Consider the following 22085-nt stretch of genomic DNA (forward strand, 5'->3'; position numbering starts at 1 on the left):
GACTCAATAAAAAGTAAATTTAAAATATCTAAAATATCAACAACGTATTATAAATTAATAGAATACTCTGACTACTTCAAAAATCTTATAAAATACGACGCAAAAGACTTCTCTCTTAAAAATAGGTTTACTTCTTTTAGTTAACAATATTATTAAAATATTATCTACACAAAATAATATTTTATGAGACTTAAAACAAAACCCATTTAAACATAATCCAAAAAGACCTCTGATCCGAAAACATATATATGGGAAATACACTAAGGGTAAACTGGTATTAGCACTCAACTATTAGGTTAACACTTTCCATATGTATAATATGAAGATTATGTACGTATATAACTGATAGGAACAAAATCCAGATGAACAAAACACACAGGAATTACACTAAGCATGCGGCGGTAGGGGCTTACCCAAGGGAAACCGAGGCACGTGTGGAGGGGTAAGGCGCGAAGGGGTTGGCGGCGTGCGGTGGCTCTCTCGAGATGTGGTGGTGGTGGTTTCCAGTTGTGGAAGTACCCTATTTTCGGAGCAACAGAACATAGCGTTGCCTTTGGTGATTTTCCATGGCTAGGCGACGGTGGCATAGGGCTGTTCTGTAACTACTGCTGCTTAGTGATGCAGAAATAGAGGTGGTCCCAAACGGCTGAGCAGGTTGGGGCCGTGACTGACTAGGTGGTGGGTTTGCATTGCTTACGGTGGGGGAGAATGAGGGGTGGGTGCTCTGTTTCGGGAAACAAAAACAGGGGATTCACATGGCCTGAGTTGGGTGGTTTTGTTTCGTGCGGTGGGTGACTCGTTGGGCTTCCGTGGTGGCGAGGATGCGGCCTGGAGTTGAACGGCAACTTGGTGGTCACGGCTAGGCAGCCCAAGGCTAGCGGTTGGATGTGAAGGTGCTGACGGCAATCCTATTTCGAGAGTTTCTACATGCAGGAGGTATAAACGTATGTGTCTACACGTGATTGAAAAACAAGAGGAAATGAAAAGGAGAGACAAGAAAGAAAGCGGGTGCGGGGCAACCTGTCGCTTGTGGGACTTGGTGGTTATGGAAGAAAACTAAAATATCAGGGGTGGGAAAACTGGGTTGTGTGTGTGAGTTTGGTGCTGCCTGGACATGGAGGCGACCACGACATTGTGGCTAAAACCATTGGGCATGAGTGGTGAGTTACTGATTCATGGCCTGGTCGTTTGGGGAGGCAGTCTCGGTGGCTAGTGGTGGTGCAAGGCAGATCTGCATATGGCAAGAAAAAAAAATGATGGCTGGTCTAGGTTCTCTTGTGATGACTGTGAGGAGGTGCTGCGGCTTGCTGAAGTTAAAGCAGGGGTTGGTGTAACCCTCGAACTCGAAGGAGGTGACTCTGCAAGAAGGCGTATAATGCGTACTTATGAATGAGATTGAGGACCAAAAGAAAACGGAAAAGAGACGTGCACGTGCATGGTGGTAGAGTCGTGCGGGGTGGGGAAAAGTGATCATAAACTACTGATAGTTGTTTTTTTTTTCATGGTTGAACACAAACGGGTGTGGGCCTTTTCTGCGAATTATAGGCCCTGACTCAAACTCAAATAAAAAAAAATCTAACTTGTTTTAAAAAAATTATAACCGCCCATAAAATAATATTTGAAAAATTTCCCTTGACTTTTTCATATACTTAAATTGAAAATATAGATAGAAAATAAATAAATAAATAAACTTGGCGCTAGGCTCGGGTGTTACAAATCCAGAATTTGTCAAGCTTAAACTTGGCTAACAACACCAAATGCATTGTTGTCACTTGAAACTCGTAGCCATAAAAAACACCATAAGTCGACTTCTTTCTTTTAGAAAAAGCTTCCACCAAAACACTAACACAACTCTTTAACATCTATTAAGAAATATATGTAGAGGAAGATTACTCACCGAGTCGAAAATATTGAAGAGGAGGCTTGGTTTGCATTGTTCTAACCAACAACTCTAGATTTTTCACTATTGTTGTGTGTTATGCTATTGATTCGAATGTGGTGCGGTCGAAACTTTGTGTGTGCATGAATAGAGAGGAAAAGAAGAGAAGAGCGAGTGATTTTCGTGTAAGCTCCCAAATCAGAAGATAAATGGGGTGTTTTTATACTAAAAATAAACCAAACTCTCTTTCTTCTTGCTCCAGCTTTATTGCCAAGTGGATGGCCTTAGATTTTGACTACTTCATGTTGGACAAGTGGCATATGGCAGGTCTTTAGCTAGTGCAAGTTGAACGAGTGGCGTTTAGCTGGTGAATGTGGGACAAGTGGTGCACTAGTTGATGCATGTGAGACAAGTGGTGTAACGCCCCTGTCCCGAAAGGGTCAGAGAGTTACTACTTTCACTTAAAATCATATCTCAGCAGAAACATCCAAAACATCTAAAAATATTGTAGAGATAAGGGGTAATTTATCAATAACTCAGTAAGCAAAACACATATACTAGTGTGTACAACTTGAGCTTTTTCATAAAATTCCATATGCAGGAAACAAAAACATTTCATTTTCATATGCAGATCTCAAAACGTATTAACAACATTTCAGAGTGACATTTCAATCTTTTTAATATTTCAAAAACCAACTATTCATATTAAGAAAATGGTTTCGCATAACATAACTAAACATCTTCTTCTTATCATATCATATCGTGTCATATCATATTATATCAGCATATCATAACATATACCATGTTTGACCCCGTGGTAGGGTTATGCTATCCCCGGTGGCCAAACCATATAGTATCATATTGTGAAACATTCCCTTATTCATTCTAGGAGTCCCGTGAGTGTACATGGGAAATAACGCATAAAAGATCACTTAAATGCTATTTTGACACTTAAATGTGAATACTAAAATAACCTATTTTCCCTAAAACTCTTAGTATTCTCGTAACCCTAAAATATCATCATTTCTCAAATTCATCGATTTTCACTTAAGTACTCAATTACAACAAAGCCCATGTAAAATACATCTTCAACTTAATATTCTCTTAACATAATTATACCAAAATATATTAAAATTAACGACAAAATTTCATTTAAAAACAATAGACTTAATCAGTTTTCGACAGGTTAAGAAAATAAAATTTTAGACTTGCTATTTACTTATGAAATTCATTTGTAAAAATATTAATACTAAAAAAATATAATTTAAATCCTTATTTATTTTATTTATAAGTTCTTATAATTAAAACATGTCCTCACAAAGTATATAAACAATATCAAGCCTAATATTCAACTCACCTTTTGATGGGGTGTTTTAGGAAATGAACATAAAATTCATAGGGTGGAAGTCTGAAATTTAAAAACAAATTTATGGAACTACAAATTTATAACTACCCTAGACCCAACTCGCGCGACAAAAAACCTAGAGAGTTAGAGAGGCTCGACGGGGCAGTGAGCTGGGCGAAGGTCGACGGTGGTGAGCTTGGCGGCTGGGCACTTGGAGAGAGAGAGAGAGAGAGAGAGAGAGAAAGGGGGAGAAAGAGAGAGTGTAAGCAGAGAGAGGGAGAAATGGAGAGGATGATAGTGGCTTAGCACGAGGAGGACAATGGACCTGAGGTGGCAATGGTCAGCACCACTATATCTCCCATACCTTGGCTGGTGGCACCAAATTGGGTTGAGGACTAGGTGATGGGGTTGCTCTGTTTTGATGGTGCAAAAATAGGGCTGACTTCCACGTTGTTCCTGGTGGTTGGCATCGTGTGTGTGGTGTAGGTATGATAGTTCGCATTGCGGCTGTGATGACTGAGCAGAGATTGTCGTCTTGGTTGGTTGTGGTTGGACTGGGTACGTAATGACATGGCATGGAGGTTCTACCGTGGAGGATGAATTGCGGTAGTGGAGGTAATCTTGCGAGGCAATGGTTTGCCTCTTTGGGCTGCTACTATTTCTGCGCGTCTTGGCTGGGTGAAAAAGTTGACTGCCACGTGGACAGACTTGGTACTGGGGCTCTCCCAAGGTGCTGCACCCACAGGTAATTGGTGGTGCCGTGTTGGTAGAGTACGTAATGAAATGCCCTAGGTTGTTGGGCATTTTACCTGGACATTGAGGCTTGGGTTGAACGGGAAGAACTACGTTACTCAACTTGTGTAGGACACGAAACACCTCTTTGGTGGTTCATGGTTGTGGGACCAACTGAGAGGAGGGCTTGGGCAGTGGTTGGTTCGTGGGGTGGTGAGAACTTATGGAGAAAATAGAGGAGCAGAGAGAGAGAGTTTGTGGGGTAGTGTGGCATGGCAAAGTCAGAGGCAGTTGTGGAGAAAAAAAAAAAACTAAAATGAAGTGGCGTGAATGTGGATGAGATGGTGAGAATAAAATTGACAGGAAGGAGAAAAACACGGGGAGGATAAAACTGAGAAACCGTCGGGGTAAAAGGAGGGGAAAAAGAAAAGAAAATTTCACACATCAATTGCAATTTTATTGGTGGTTTAGCTCCTCCATGGGTCTGGGTGTTACATCGCCGCCCCCTTAAAGAAAACTTTCGTCCTTGAAACTTGCTGCAATTAAAGCAAAGCTTAAAGAACTTTTCTCTCACCTCTATTCCATGCCTATTTTAATCATTGATCATAATGCCAAGCCTAATACTCCAATATGCTACTTCCCAATACTTTTTCCCAGTACGTTAGTCCTCTTGGCATACACATTCGCGCACAGAGTGTCATCATACACTCTGGGGGGTCGAGTTCAAGTCTATAAATATCAACCTCAACAATGGACTTAAAAGCCTAACAATAATTCCAATCTGACTTCATACAAAATAGTAAATAGACTCCCACATAATGTAATAACTTCATACAATTAGCATATTAAAACTCTCCAAAGTCCGTAGCCTTTAATTTCACTCTCAATTCATGAAAATATTCAACTCATGATCTCTAAGATTTTATAGTTCTCAATAATCCTCCAAAAACTGAAAGCCCATAGCCACGAGCTTTAGGTGCAAAATGACCTCAAGTTAACTGATTTCCATCCCTCCTGAAGTTTATTCTCAAACCATCATATTACCAAAAACCATGCTTCTGTTGCGCACTCATACAACTTTGTTAGCAATCCGACTTCTTGTCTCTCAAATTAATGCACACCCACTTATACTCTTAAATTCTTTCTTTCATTCTCAGCTGCATTAATAACCTTAAGCCTGAATGAATGATTTCTTAGAGCTTGTTGAAACTATAACCTCAAATCTGAATAATAGTCAATTGCCTAACATCTGCAAGGTATATAATCTTCAATTTGAAAATAATTATGGCTTAAGGTTCGCTAAATTTAAACCTTAAATCTTATCAAAATCATTTCTTGTTGTCCATATAATAAGCTTACCAGATCAAAAATCCCAAAATGCTCTTGTCGAAACCCTAATTTACTTACAAAAAAAATGTCATTAAGATGGACAAAAAATGACTTCACAAGGATAAGAAAATAAAATGAATTGATCAACAACGAAACACTAGTAAGTCCAACTCTAAGAAGTTTTTGAAAAATGTTGGTGTTCCTTTGTGTCCATTCCAAACGAGACTTCAAGAAAGAAGTCTTAAAATTTTTTATGGGAATTGACCATAACTTAATAATAAATTAAGTCATGTGTTCCGAACCATTTTGCTAGAATTCCAGGGAAGGATCTACTTGAGGCGTGTAACAAAGTATGACTGTAAGGAGTTTTGAATATTTGAGAAGAGTTAACTCAGAATTAGTAAGAGTGAAACCCAAGGTAGCGGTGATTAAAGCATTCGCAACGAAAAGAGTTGACATTTATCTCCTCAACTCCAATATGTGTCTATACATATCTTTACGATGGAGAAATTCCCAATTACAACTTAATGCACGTTGAACCCAACTAGAAGAAAGTTAGTACATCCTCTTTAGAATTAAACGAGCTCAAAAGTTCTATCACTATCCCAACCAATTAACAAATGCATCTATAGATTCAACCTGACAACATTTACTCAAGAACTCATCATCTTGATTCCAACACACATTTAAGCTTGTGGCAACCCACATCAATCTCAATGACCACTAAGGTCTAGTCATAATCAAAACCAACTTGGATAAAGGCTAATATACCTAATTTAATACTCTACATAACTTGACAACGTACAACTACATAGCTTGACAATATCCAACAACCTATCAAAAAAATTAAATCGTTTCCAATGGTTTGCTGGAATTATGTCCTAAGCACCTACAAAAAAAATCATTTCATGAAGCTCGTACAATCTATAACTTCAATCTAAAAAGAATCATTTCTTAGAGTCCACATAATCTAATCTGTCATAAGGATCATTTCTTAAAAGCAGTCGAATTTAAAATCACAGATTTTGTAGGACACATTCCTTAATAACTATAAATTCTAATACCATAAATGTCAACAAAATCATCTCTTATAATCCGCAAACCAGACAGTATGATATTGTGAAACCTTCCTTTATTTATTCTCAAAGCCCCATGTGTGCACATATGAAAGAACACATAAAAGATCACTTTGTTTCTAAAGTGGGTGCACTCATATCATATCATATCATGTTGGTACCAACCATATTACAGAACCAGAATCATCATATCAGAACCAGAATCAGAATCAGAGTAAAAACAGATAAGTCATGCCAAAGGTTTTTTAGATGTATATCATATCAAACCACGTGCTGAACACATTCACATCTTTTTCATATGATAAAAAACAGACGCAAAACTTTTTCATATCACATGTACAAAAACTCTCTGATATCATATTCCCTCTTTCGTACATTTCAAAAACATGCCAAATATTGTTCATGTCTACACTATTCATGTCAAAAAATATTTTTTTTTCTCTTTAATACAGATTTCATGAGGAATGCAAAACATATACTAGGGTTATTTTTCACATTTTCTTTTTAAAACAACATGCACATTTTACAAACCAACCTCAGTTCATTTTCTTTTTTTATGCAAATCTAGTATAGGATCCTAACTTACTTGGACTTTTTAGCTTTTTCAGAAATTCCTCCAATAATGTCGAACGAATATTACTCACCACCTATAAGATATTTACGTAACTTCCAAAAATTTCTCATTAAACACGTATTTTGATACTTGAATGTGAAGACTAAAATAACCTATTTTTTCTAAAACTCTAAATATTCTCGTAACCCTAAAATATCATCATTTCTCAAATTCATCAATTTTCACTTAATTCCCTTACTATTAAACTCGAAATTATTTCAGTAAACTAAAGTGTGTGGCTAATGTAAGTACTCAATTACAACTAAGCCCATGTAAAATACATCTTTAACTTAATATTCTCTTAACATAATTATGACAAAATATATAAAAGTTAACAACAAAATTTCATTTAATAACAATGGACTTAATTAGTTTTTAACCGGTTAAAAAAATAAAATTTTATACTTACTATTTACTTATGAAATTCATTTGTAAAAATATTAGTTTAAAAAAAATATAATTTAAATCCTTATTTATTTTCTTTATAAGTTCTTATAATTAAAACAAGCCCTCACAAAGTACATAAACAATATCAGGCCTAATATTCAACCCGCCTATTGAAGGGGTGTTTTAGAAATGAACATAAATTGATGGGGTGGAAGTTTGAAATTATAAACAAATTTATGGAACTACAAATTTATAACTACTCCAGACCCTACTCGTGCAACGGAAAACCTGGAGAGATAGAGAGGCTCGACGAGGCAGTGAGCTGGGTGGAGGTCGATGGTGGTGAGCTCGGCAGCTGGGCACTAGAGAGAGAGAGAGAGAGAGAGAGAGAGAGAGAGGGAGGGGTGAAAGAGAGAGAGAGAGAGAGTAAGCCGAGAGAGGGAGAAACAGAGAGGATGACAGTGGCTTACCATGTGGAGGACGATGGACCTGAGGTGGTAACGGTCAGTGCTGCTGTATCTCCCTTGCCGTGGCTGGTGGCACCGAATTGGGGTGAGGACTAGGTGATGGGGTTGCTTTGTTTTGATGGTGCAAAAATAAGGGCTGACATCCACGTTATTCCCCCGGCTATGGTGACTAAGCAGAGATTTTCTTCTTGGTTGGTTGTGGTTGGGCTGGGTCCGTGATGGTGCGGCATGGAGGTTCTACCGTGGAGGACGAACCGTGGTAGTGAAGGTAATCTTGCAATGCAATGGCCTGCCTCCTTGGGGGGCTACTGTTTCCGTACGTCTTGGCTAGGTGAAAAGGTTGATTGCCATGTGGATAGACTTGGCAGTGGGGCTCTCCCATTGTGGCGCATCCGTAGGCAACTGGTGGTGCCGTGTTGGCAGAGTACGTAAAGAAATGCCCTTGGTTGCTGGGCATTTCTCCTGGACGTTGAGGCTTGATTTGAGCGTAAGAGCTATGTTAGTCGACTTGCATAGGATGTGAAACACCTCTTTGGTGGTTCATGGCAATGGGACCAACCGAGAGGGGGGCTTGGGCAGTGATTGGTTCATGGGGTGGTGAGAACTTACGGAGAAAATAGAGGAGCAGAGAGAGAGTTTGTGGGGTAGTGTGGCACGGCAAAGTCAGAGGCAATTAAGGAGATAAAAAAGAAAAAAGAATACTGAAATAAAGTGGCGTGAATGTGGATGAGATGGTGAGAATAAAATTGACGGGAAGGAGACAAACACGGGGTGGGTAAAATTGAGAAACCATTGGGGTTAAAGGAGGGGAAAAAGAATACAAAATTTCACACATCAAAACCGTGCAATTTTATTGGTGGTTTGGCTCCTCCGTGGGTCTGGGTGTTACATCCCTCCCACCCTTGAAGAAAAACGTCATCCTCGAAACTTGCTACAATTAAAGCAAAGCTTAAAGAACTTTTCCCTCATCTATATTCCATGCCTATTTTAATCGTCGATCATAATGTCAAGCCTAATGCTCCAATATGCTACTTCCCAATATTTTTGCCCGGTACGTTACAAACTTCCTAATCCTCTTGGCATACACATTCGCGCACATAGTGTCATCATACACTCTGGGGGGCGAGTTCAAGTCTATAAATATCAACCTCAACAATGGAGTTAAAAGCCTAACAATAATTCCAATCTGACTTCATATAAAATAGTAAATAGAACTCCCCAAATAATGTAATAACTTCATACAATTAGCATATTAAAACTCTCCAAAGTCCGTGGCCTTTAATTTCACACTCGATTCATGAAAATATTCAACTCGTGATCTCTAAGATTTTATAATTCTCAATAATCCTCCAAAAACTGAAAGTCCATAGCCATGAGCTTTAAGTCCTAAGTGACCTCAAGTTAAATGATTTCCAGCCCTCCCAAAGTTTATTCTCAAACCATCGTATTACCAAAAACCACGCTTCTGTTGGGCACTCATACAACTTTGTTAGCAACCTGACTTCTTGTCTCCCAAATTCATGCACACCACTTATACTCTAAAATTCTTTCTTTCATTCTCAGTCGCAATTAATAACCTTAAACCTGAATGAATGATTTCTTAGAACCTGTTGAAACTAAAATCTGAAATCCGAATGATAGTCAATTGCTTAACATCTGCAAGGTCTATAATCTTGAATATGAAAATAATTATGGCTTAAGGTCCGCTAAATTTAAACCTTAAATCTTATCAAAATCATTTCCTATTGTCCATAGAATAAGCTTACCAAAAATGCTCTTCTCGAAACACTAATTTACTTACAAAAATATATGCCATTAAGATGGACAAAAAATGACTTCACAAGGATAAGAAATTAAAATGAATTGATCAACAACGAAACACTAGTAAGTCCAACTCTAAGAGGTTTTACAAAAATGTTGGTGTTCCTTTGTGTCCATTCCAAACGAGACTTCAAGAAATACGTCTTGAAAATTTTTGAAGGGAATTGACCATAACTTAATAATAAATTAAGTCATGTGTTCCAAACCATTTTACAAGAATTCGAAGGAAGGATCTACTTGAGACGTGTAACAAAGTATGAGCGTAAGGAGTTTTGAATATTTGAGAAGAGTTAACTTGGAATTAGTCCGAGTGAAACCCAAGGGTAGCAGTGATTAAAGCTTTCGCAACGAAAAGAGTTGACATTTATCTCCTCAACTCCTATATGTGTCGATACATATACAAGCAGACATCTTTACGATGGAGAAATTCCCAATTACAACTTAATGCACGTTGAACCCAACTAGAAGAATGTTAGTACATCCCATTTAGAATTAAACGAGCTCAAAAGTTCTATCACTGTCCCAACCAATAAAAAAATGCATCTATAGATTCAACCCGACATCATTTACTCAGGAACTCATCATCTCAATTCCAACATGCATTTAAGCTTATGGCAACCCACATCAATCTCAATGACCACTAAGTTCTAGTCATAATCAAAACCAACTTGGATAAAGGCTAATATACCTAATTTTATACTCTACATAGCTTGACAATATCCAACTACATAGCTTGACAATATCCAACAACCTATAAAAAAAATTAAATCATTTCCAATGGTTTGCTGGAATTATGTCCTAAGCACCTACAAAAAAATCATTTCATGAAGTTCGTACAATCTATAACTTAAATCTAAAAAGAATCATTTCTTAGAGTCCACATAATCTAATATGTCATAAGAGTCAATTCTTAAAACCAGTCGAATTTAAAATCTCAGATTTTGTAGGACACATTCCTTAATGCTTGTAAATTCTAAAACCATAAATGTCAACAAAATCATCTCTTATAATCCGCAAATGTCTACACCTCAAATTTGGAAATTATTTCTTAAATCCCACAAATATCCAAAACCACAAATCTTATAGTTTGATAACCTGGCTATGATACCAACTATAAAGCCCCAGTCCCAAAGGGGCTGGAGAGTTACTACCTTTCACTTAAAATCACATCTCACAATACAGATGTAAACTCCAATTTCACAATTACACATATATCTCATTGTTTTAAATTGGCTACCTCAATATAATTGAAGTAAGACACCACCAAGTCTCAAAATAAAAGTCAACCTTTCAGAATGTCAAATCAACAGAGCAAAACAAAACTACTAAATAAACTCTCCAATAATCAAAATACCCTCTTTGTACTTAATTTTCTATGCTCACATTCTTACCCATGAGCTCTATTTTTGATCCTCAACTAAAACATCCAAAACATCTGAAAATATTGTGGAGATAAGGAGTGAGTTATCAACAACTCAGTAAGTAAGCACATATATTTGTGCGTACAACATTAACTTTGTCATAAAGTTCAATATGCAGGAAACAAAAATATTTCATTTTCACATGCAGATCTCACAACATATTAACAACATTTCATAGCGACATTTCAATCTTTTTCATATTTCAGAAACCAACTGTTCATATTAAGGAAACACTTTGGCATAACATAGATGAATATCTTCTTCTTATCATATTAAATCGTGTCGTATCATATCATATACCATGTTTAACCCCCGTGGTTGGGTATTGCTATCCTTGGTGGCAAAACCAGGCAGTATCATATTGTGAAACCTTCCCTTATTCATTCTCGGAGCCCCGTGTATGCACACAAGAAAGAACACATAAAAGATCACTTTGTTTCCAAAGTGGGTGCACTCATATCATATTATATCATGTTGTTACCAACCATATCATTGAACCAGAATCATCATATAAGAGCCAAAATTAGAGTAAAAACAGATAAGTCATGCCAAAGGTTTTTCAGATGTATATCATATCAAACCATGTGTTAAACATATTCACATCATTTTCATATGATAAAAAAAAGATCCAAAATATTTTCATATCACATGTACAAAAAATTTCCTATATAATATTCTCTCTTTTGTACATTTCAGAAACATACCAAATATTGCTCATGTCTACATTATTCATGTCAAAAAGTATTATTTTTCTCTTTCATACATATTTTATGAGTGAATGCAAAATATATACTGAGGTTATTTTTCACATTTTCTTTTTAAAACAACATGCACATTTTATAAACCAACCACAATTCATTTTCATTTTTTGTGCAAATCTAGTATAGGAACCCGACTTACATGGACTTTTTAGCTTTCCAGAAATTTCCCCAATAGTGTCGAATGAATATTACTCGCCTTAACATGTTAAGCAAGACTGGGTTTCGCATCGTGAAGTGTCGTCCTATCTCTTTAAAGCGTTACAATCCAGGAAACATAATGTGGTGATGGAAATGAAGTTAACTGATGGCCGTGTGCTTAACTCGCCATAAGGTATCCATGAGGAGGCTTGTAGTTACTTTGAGGATTTTCTTAAAGCTAACCCGACGAACTCTCTGCCAAACTTGGTTGAGTTAATTTCGGGTGCTGTTTCGTATGAGAAAAATAATGAGGAAGTTAAAGATGCCCTGTTCTCTATTCCTATGGACAAACAGTCCTGGACCTAATGGCTTTGGGTTAGGTTTCTATCAGCATTGTTGGTCCTTAGTACAAGAAGATTTATTGGAAGCAGTTACTGATTTTTTTAGCAGGGTTGAATTACCAAGGTTCTACACTGCCTCTTATATTGTTTTAATTCCCAAAGTACAGAATCCCATGTCGTTTGGGAATTTTAGACCGATCAGTCTTTGTTCCGTGGTCTATAAAATTTGTTCTAAGATTCTAGTGAACCGATTTACTTCAGTCTTTAGCAGAATCATTTCTAAGGAGCAAGGAGCTTTTTTGCCGAATAGAAGTATTTTAAAAAATATCAGTTTCACTTAGGAGCTTATTCATGATATTAATAAGCTCGCTCAAGGAGGTTACAGCATTATGATGAAAATTGATTTTGCAAAAGCTTATGGCACAATTGATTGGAAATTCTTATTTCATGTGTTGGAAGCTTCTGGTTTCTCTCTGAAAGTTTGCCCACTGCTGCTACAATGTGTTACTACACCCTGGTATTCTATTGTTATGAATGGCACTGCAAAGGGGTTCTTTAAGGGTGGAAAAGTTAAGTGTTACTCTCATCCGAGATAGGGCCCTATTATTTCTCATCTTCTATACGCTGATGATATGGTGATTTTAGCAATCGAGTAAAATGTTCTATCCTTGAGATTGTTGGTACCCTTCGCACCTATGCTTCGTGGTTGGGTCAACAAGTAAATAGTGCCAAATCTCATATGTTTTTCTCTAAGAAAATCAATAATGCTAGATGGAGGCATCTATTATCTATCACTCAATTCTTGGAAGGGTGTTTCAATTCAAATATTTAGGGGTGCCAACTGTTTCTGGAAGATTGAAGTTAGTGCATTTCCAGGATATTATCCAGAGAATTCGAAAGAAGATAGATGGTTGGAAAATTAGTTTCCTTTCCGTTGGGGTGAGGTTGATCCTCTTAAAGCATGTCTTGTCAAGTATGTCGATTCATCTTCTTTTGGTGATGCATGTTTCGAAAATGGTGTATCTTCAGATTAATAAGATATTTAGCACTTTTTTCTGGGGCTCTATCAATGGGAGTCCTAAGAAAAAAATGGATTAAATTGGACAAACTTTGCAAACCAGTGGATGAGGGAGGGGTTGGGTTGAGGAATCTAGTTGATGTTCAAAGATCTATACATCTCAAATTTGCCTGTAATTTGCCATGTTCATACTCTTTATGGTAAAGATTCTTTTGCGTGAAGTATATGCATGGTATGCACCCGTTGGAGATTAACTCTTCTAGAGACACCCAGTTCTGGAAATCAATAACTAAAGAAATACCCAATGCTCTTTCGCATTCTAAGTGGAAAATTCGAGAGGGGAATGTGTCTTTCTGGAAAGATAATTGGCTAAGCTCTGGTCCTATGATGGAGCAGCACCCAATTGTGGGAGACTCAACTTTGAAGGTGAAACATATTATGTTGAATAATAGCTGGGAATTGGACAAATTGGAGTAGTTAGGAGGGCCTAAAAAATCTGAAACTATTGTCAATGAAATCAAGAGTTGAAGGCTACGTGATGATCAACTTATTTGGTTAGGCAACTTGGATGGATCCTTCACGTCCAGGAGTGTCTGGTCCTTTGTTCAGGTTAGTAATCCTAAATGCCAATGGTCGGATTGGGTATGGAATGTGACACTTCCTAAGAAATTTTTTGTGCTTATGTGGAAGGCCCTAAATTCAAGCCTTAGTGTGGATGACCGCATAAGAATACTTGGAGTGCCTTTAGTTTCCAAGTGTGAGTGTTGTCGACAAGGTGCCTTGGAGGATATCAATCATGTGTTATATAGTGGTAACATTGCCATGGCCATTTGGAAATTCAGCTCAAACATTTTGGGAATCCTGTTTGTCCCAAACCGGTCTTGGAGAGCAACAGTGGAGGCTTGGTTTCGGAGAGCATTGAAATCATAACAACTGGCATTCTTATTGGGTTTGTACCTATGATCATTTCCTGAAATTTATGGAATTGGCGATGTAAAGCCAGGATGGAAGGTAAAAAGGAGAATGTTCATGCTTTATGGAGATCAATAAAGTATTGGATTCATTGGGTTGGCTTTAAAATTCACAAGGCTTCTCGGTTAGTGGAGAATGATATCAAGGTTTTAAAATCTTTGAATCTTCCTATTAATGCAAGGAAGAAGGAGGCGCTTATGGTAGTGAGATGGGAGAAGCCTAAGAGAGAGTGGCTTAAAATAAATGCGGACGAAAATAGCATCAATAATCCCAGAATGTTGGGTGCATGAGGAGTAGTCAGAAATGAGTTCGAGAAAGTGGTATATGCTTTTTACGAATCGATTGATCACAGTAGTAATAATCTTGTGGAAGTTATGGCCCTACGGACAGGGCTTAAACATTGCAAAAGATTGGGGTTCAATAACCTTATTATTGAAATGGACTCTCTAATAGTAGTGAATTGGATTAAAAACAGAAGATCTACTCTTTGGTACCTAGAGGACTTTTGGGAAGACATTGTTAATATGTTGGCAGAGATTAACTTTTATGCTAATCACATCTATCGGGAAGGAAATAAGGCTGCCGACTTTTTGGCCCGGCTTGGAAGTAGTGGTATCTCCCATGAATGGTTAGGACAGATGGAACTTCCTCATCTACTTAAAGGTATCATCAGAACGGATTCATGTGGGCAGGCTCACCTTCAGAAGTGTTGAAGGTTCTGGTATGAGTGTTGAATATCAGTCTTGCGACATGTTGCTTTCGACTTTGTTCGTTTCAAACGTTGCATCCGTTAGTTTATTTGGTTTTGTCTTGATTTCGTTTATAGCTATTCTGGTTTTGATCTGTATTTTTAATATAGCGTTGTTTGGTACTTGGGGTTTTAATTTTTTTGTTCTCTTATTTTGTAAAACCCATGTACATTGTTACCACGGTATTTCTCCACAAGTGAGGGTTTTTTAATAAATTTGGGCGGGGGTCACTATTGGACACTTGACTACCCTTGCTCTTCTTTTTTTTTTTTTTAAAGAAAAAGAATATTACTCGCCACCTATAAGATATTCACGTAACTTTCGTAAATTTGTCATTAAACACGTATTTTAATACTTAAACGTGAATGCTAAAATAACTTATTTTTCCTAAAAATCTAAATATTTTCGTAACCCTAAAATATCATTATTTCTCAAATTCATCGATTTTTGCTTAATTCCCCTACTATTAAATTCTAAATTATTTCGGTAAGCTAAACTGTATGGCTAACGTAAGTACTCAATTACAACTAAGCCCATGTAAAATAAATCTTCTGCTTAATATTCTCTTAACATAATTATAACAAAATATATTAAAGTTAACGCCAAAATTTCATTTAAAAACAATAGACTTAATCAATTTTTAACGGGTTAAAAAAATTAAAATTTCATACATACTATTTACTTATGAAATTCATTTGTAAAAATATTAATACAAAAAAAGTACAATTTAAATCCTTATTTCTTTTCTTTATAAGTTCTTGTAATTAAAACAAGCCCTCACAAAGTATATAAACAATAATATCAGGCCTATTATTCAATCTGCCTACTGATGGGGTGTTTTAGGAAATGAACATAAAATTCATGGGGGGTAAGTCTGAAATATATAAACAAATATATGGAACTACAAATTTATAACTACCCTAGACCCAACTCGTGCGACGGAAAACCATACTCACCGAGAGAGATAGAGAGGCTCGATGGGGTAGTGAGCTGGGTGGAGGTTGATGGTGGTGCACTCAGCGGCTGGGCATTGGGAGAGAGAGAGAGAGAGTAAGACAAGAGATGGAGAAATAGAGAGGATGACAGTGGTTTATCGTGAAAAGGACGACAAACTAGAGGGGCTGACTTCCACGTGGTTCCAAGTGGTTGGCGTCATGTGTGTGGTGCTAGTACGGTAGTTCGCATTGCGGCTGTGGTGACTGAGTAGAGATTGCCGTCCTGGTTGGTTGTGGTTGGGCTGGGCCAGTGATGATGTAGCTTGGAGGTTCTACAGTGGAGGACGAACCGCGACAATGGAGGTAATCTTGCAATGCAGCGGTCTGCCTCCTTGGGAGGCCACTGTTTCCAGGTGTCTTGGCTGGTTGAAAAAGTGGACCACAACGTGGAGAGACTTGGCAGTGGGGCTCTCCCATGGTGAAGTAGCCGTAGGCAATTGGTGGTGCCATGTTGGCAGAGTACGTAAAGAAATGCCCATGGTTGCTACGTTACTCGGCTTGCATAGGACGTGAAACACCTCTCTGATGGTTCATGGTAGTGGGACCAACCGAGAGGAGTGCTTGGGCAGTGGTTGGTTCGTGGGGCGGTGAGAACTTACTGAGAAAATAGAAAAGCATGGAGAGAGTTTGTGGGGTAGTGTGGCATGACAAAGTCAGAGGCAGTTGGAGAGAGAAAACTGAAATGAAGTGGTGTGAATATGGATGAGATGGTGAGAATAAAACTGACGGGAAGGAGACAAACACGAGAAGGATAAAACTGCGAAACTGTCGGGGTAAAAGGAGGGGAAAAGGAAAAGAAAATTTCACACATCAAAACTATGCAGTTTTATAGGTGGTTTGGCTCTTCCACGGGTCTCGGTGTTGTTACAAGTGGTGCACTAGGTGATGCATGTGGGACAAGTGGCGCATTAGTTGTTGCATGTGGGACAAATGGTGCACTAGACTAGGATATAGGGTACACAAATCTAAAAAATGTTCTTGAAAAGAATTATCTTACCAAGTGGCATGAGTCCATGAAAATTAGAAATCCTCTTCATCTTCCACATCATTGCTTTCCTAGGCAATCTAAGAATATCCTTGCATGGACCCCATGTGTCAAAGTCCGTCCATTGTCTCTGCTTGGAAAGTCCAAAAGACCATCTGCATGATTGACATGTGGCGTTGTATCTTGTCAAAATCTGAAATCTTAAAAGGCTCCTTGGGCATGCTCCTTCATGTGGTCCAAGTTCAATGAATCTCTGGGGCATACTCGTCCTTTGATAAAACCTAAACCTAGGTTTGAGCTTTGTAGACGTGTGCATGCTTGCCATGTGGCAAGTGGCATGTAGGGTGTGTGAGTTTGTTCCCCTTTGTCGTCCATCTCTTGCTCTTCCCTCACAAAGATTCTTCTAGAACATCGGTGGGTGTGTGTGTGTGTGTTTCCCATGCGTCTTTTCGTTTTCTCATGCATTCCCTCCTTCTAGAAAGTCCCAATCCGTGTGCATGCATGACACTTGGCTAAGTGTTGGTTGGTCTTCCCTAGGTAGGCGTGAAGTTGCTTGATAGAAATCTTAAGGTCTCTTGGGAACTTGTGCAGGAAACTCTTGACATCTCCCATGCACCTCTCTTTCTAGAAGCCCTCAAAGCATGACAAGTGGCAAAAGATAAGGGCGATTGTGTGTGATGAAAGTATTGGCCGAGGCATTTAGGGACTAAGAATGTTTTGGTTCTAGGCATCCCTTCCTATTGCCCATGATTCGTTTCTTCCAAAAACTCTCACATCTCTTCTCATGTGTGACAAGTGTAAAAAGTAGGTGGCCTTTTCATGGTTGGTATGCACAACTCCTTTGAACTCACCAAAATCTTATGGGTCGCATGTGGCTTTTAGGGTTTCGAAACCCTCCTTTTTCTCCCTCTCTCCCCCTTCTTCCACTTTCACGTCCAGGTTCAAAGTACCCAGGATGTAGGTTTGCATGTTGGCCATATGGTAGGTTGGTAGGTGAGATGGGTGTGTGCCCTAGGTGTGTGCTGAACCCTACATCCTCTTCCATCTCATTAGCTTCTTCTAGAAATCTTCATGCATGTGTTGCCAAGTGGCATCAATGTGCTAACTAAGTTGCTTCTTCCTTAGGTTCCTAATAATTGTAATTCTAAGGAAAGCTGAAAGCCTTTTCTTCTTTCAAGAAGACACCTCCCATGCCAAAACCATAATTAGGGTTTTTCCCTAAGCCCAAGTCCCTTAGTGGCCGAATTTCACTATCCCATGGTGGTCCTCTTAGTGGGCTTGGGTGCCTCTTCTCTAAGATGGCAAGGCCTGTGATGCTTTCTACATGCCAAAACTTGGATAGATCACTAAGTGGGTTAAGCTAAACATAATCAAAGTAATAGACGAGGACTTGGCTAAGTTTGGGTTGTCACACATATAAACATGTTGTCACAGAATATAATATGCATAACTGTTATACATATAGTGACATGGCATAGCATGACATATAGGATAACAGAAGTACATAAACAATAGTTCTCTTACCCATCACACACATAGTGATCTGATAGTAAGTTAGAAGTAACTTACAGTGATTGTCGCGTTACGGAGAAAACACGAACCATGAAAAACTCTAAGTAAGGATTTCTAAACGTTAGAACTTCATCACTAATAACTTAGAAACATGATAATACTATATTAGAGTAAAATTACCATTTTACCATCTGTATGTGAGAAAATGACCATTTTACCCCTAACTCCAAAGTCACCAAAATTTACATTCCTCATGTAAATTTTGTCATAAATTCAAATATCTAATTAGAAAAATTTAAAATACATCACAACTATCACAAACATACTAAGGCTGAAACAATCAAAAGCAAAAACTCTTGATTTTTGTTGCAATTCTATCAACTCCATTCCTCATGCTTAAAATTGAAATATGGCAACATGGATGATCTCACATCCTACGTTTAAAAATCATACAAGATCAACCAACAAAGTCGACTTCACTAAATCATAAAACATTTTCAAACAAGGCTCCAAGCTTCAACTATATACATAACCTTCGATTCCCAAGGTTTTGTTTAGTTTTAAAAACATTTAAAAATACTCTAAAAGTTTCAAAATACTCTTCCAATATACTTCTAACAAACCCCTAAGAAATATCATGCTTTGAATCATCAAGCAAAAATCACAAATCCAACAACATCACATGGTTTAAAATCAAATTCTTGAATAGACAGAAGCATTAAACTCAAGATCACATAGCCATATTTGCATCAAAACATCCATATACCCGAAAACCTCAAACCTAACCAAGTCTCTTCATGCATAAAAAATCATATTTTTAAAACCAACAGAAAATGTGGCGCCTCCGACCCCATGTACGGAAACTCGGGAATCGAGATGCCCGGAGGATGCCAACAAGGTCACGCATCCCAACATAGTGCCAAGTGTGTGCACATGTAACAATGTACAATAAACAATGCCGCGGATAATTTAAGTAAGTCAATTAAGTACTAGAATTTTTAATACAAATTTACATAAGTAAAACGTTTTAAAAAGAGTTATACAGTTATCCCGAAAAATATAATACAAGTCCAAATACAAGAACAAGTGATCCCATATCACTCCTTGGGCGAATCCAAATCCTCAGGCTCACCCTCAGCATCATCTGCATCAAAAGCTGCGTTACCATAAAACGGTACCGTAGGTAAGTATAATCCAAAAAGCCATCGAAAATAAAAATGCATTAATGTAACCAACAATTATGCATGCATATGATGAAATATGCATTATGCCCAAAATACCATTTTTCCCGAAAATGAATATTTTCTAACGCACGCCAAAATCCCATTTGGCCCAAAATATTTCCATAAAAACATTTTCCCAGAAATTCCCAAAAGATGGCCCAAATCAATAATCCACAATTTTCACAGAAAATAGTCCACATATCCAATTATCAAAACCGCCATTTTTCCAGAAAATGGCCCAATATCCATTTTAACTGTATGCACCATGATCTCCCCTAGGGATCATCCCCACACCCTGGCTCCCTTCGTCACACCACGGGTAACGACCGTGCAAGTGACTTTGTAACGAGCGATGCCTAGTTCCATACCCAGCGCGTTCGTGGCCAAGCATCCTCTAACCCCCGCCAGCAGAGGGGCCACTGAGTCGGCACAAGAGCGTTACCATCCTGTCTGATCCCGTTGTCGCCCAGCGACAACCCAGGGGACATCACTCAGTATATTCCGCTCCTGAGTGACCAGAGGAGCTCCACCGAGATAATGCCCCATCTCAGCTTGAGGTCGTTATACACATGCACCCAAAATCCATTTCTCACATGAAAACCCAGTTTTCATAAAATACACATGAACATTTATGCAATCATGCGAAAACCCAATTTTCATTTACAAACATGAACATGCATGCAAATATGTCATTTACATGAAACGACACAATATCCAACAACCAACAAATCACAACACACAACAACTCCATTCTCCAATCCATCCGACCCCCTTACTCCTCGGACTCAGTCCGACACAGCCAACAGATCATAATAAAAATGAGTTAGTACAAAAATACAATTAAATCATGAAATTTCATTGGAAAAATACTTACAGCTCCATAGTATAATTTTTGAAGGATCACGGAGGTGCTAGAAATGGCGGCACAGTAACGTAACAGTACAAAATGCACTATGGTCGTGGGTCTAAAAAATCCACTTTTGAACAGGGATAAACTAAGACTTGAGATTACTAGGAAATGGCTTAGGGATGTCGGTGAAGCTAATGGTAGTGGTGGTTGGCCGTGGGTGGCGGCGTGGGAGGTGTTTGGAGGCCAAAATGCTCAAATTGAAAAAGTAGATGGTGGAGCTTCACCGATGGCAGATCGGATCTGGGGATGGGTGGTTTAGGTTGCTGGGAGGTACCCGGTGATGTGGTGAAGAAATGGTGGTCAATGGTGGCACAACGGCGGCGCGCAAACACAAGAGGTGCTGCAGCTTGAAGCCTTGCGTGGAGGAGAATGGCTGCTCGAGAGGGGTTGGGAATGGAAGGGGTGGTCGCCGGCCGGAGGGGAAGAGAACGGGAGGGGCGGTGATGACCACGATGGGGCACGGCAGCAGTGGGTGGAGGACGACGCAATGGACGGGGGAGAGAAAGGAAATTGTGCAGGAGAAGAGAGAGAGAGGAGAAAAGGAAAGAAAAAGAAAAGAAAAAGGGGAAAAGAAAAAAGTGAGGGAAAGAAATGAGGTCCAATCCTCACATCTTGGCACAAATGATCTAACGAAAAAGATTTCAAAACAGCAAGTCAAATAAAATAATTTAAACGTAGTGGTTAAATGAAAATAAAATAATTAAATCCAAAAATAAACTAATTTAAAATAAAGAGCAATTTAAATGCATAACAATAATTAATATTAATAAAGCATATCAAAATAATTTTCACAAATTAAAAATCATAAAAATAAACCAGCTAAAAATCCAATAAACTTAAAACAAGAGAACTAATATTTAAATTAATTAAAATAACCCTTCAATTAAAAATACATTAAAATACGGGGTGTTACAGAAAAAATATTCAAACTAATATCCTAACAAGTCAATCAAAGACTTAGGATAATCATATAAAAATATAAAATCCATTGGAGCATGATTTTACCGCAAAAGATACAAGCTTTCAGAAAAGAAAAACTGTTTTTCTCCTTCGAGTTACCAAGTTTTTAGATCTGAGAAAAAATTTCATCAAAAGCTTATAAAATGCAATGGCTCCTCATCAAATTTTCATATGAACATATTAAATACACTCCATATAAAAAATAGGCCAGGAACTTTCTAGCAGCTTGGTCAAAAACACCAAGATAACAAGCACTTTCCAGTTTACCGCTTAGTATGATGATTTTAAGGTTAAAATAAGTTTTGACCAATCAAATGACCATAGAAATCAACAAAAAATATATCCACAGAAAATAAACTCAAAGAGAAACAACTCGGGTGAAGAAAATGTCATGAGCAAATACATGGAAAAATTCAAAAATGGCGTGCAAGCAAAACATTCTAAGAGAATC

This window comes from Juglans microcarpa x Juglans regia, chromosome 5S, assembly GCF_004785595.1.
Source record: "Juglans microcarpa x Juglans regia isolate MS1-56 chromosome 5S, Jm3101_v1.0, whole genome shotgun sequence".
Taxonomy (NCBI): Eukaryota; Viridiplantae; Streptophyta; class Magnoliopsida; order Fagales; family Juglandaceae; genus Juglans; species Juglans microcarpa x Juglans regia.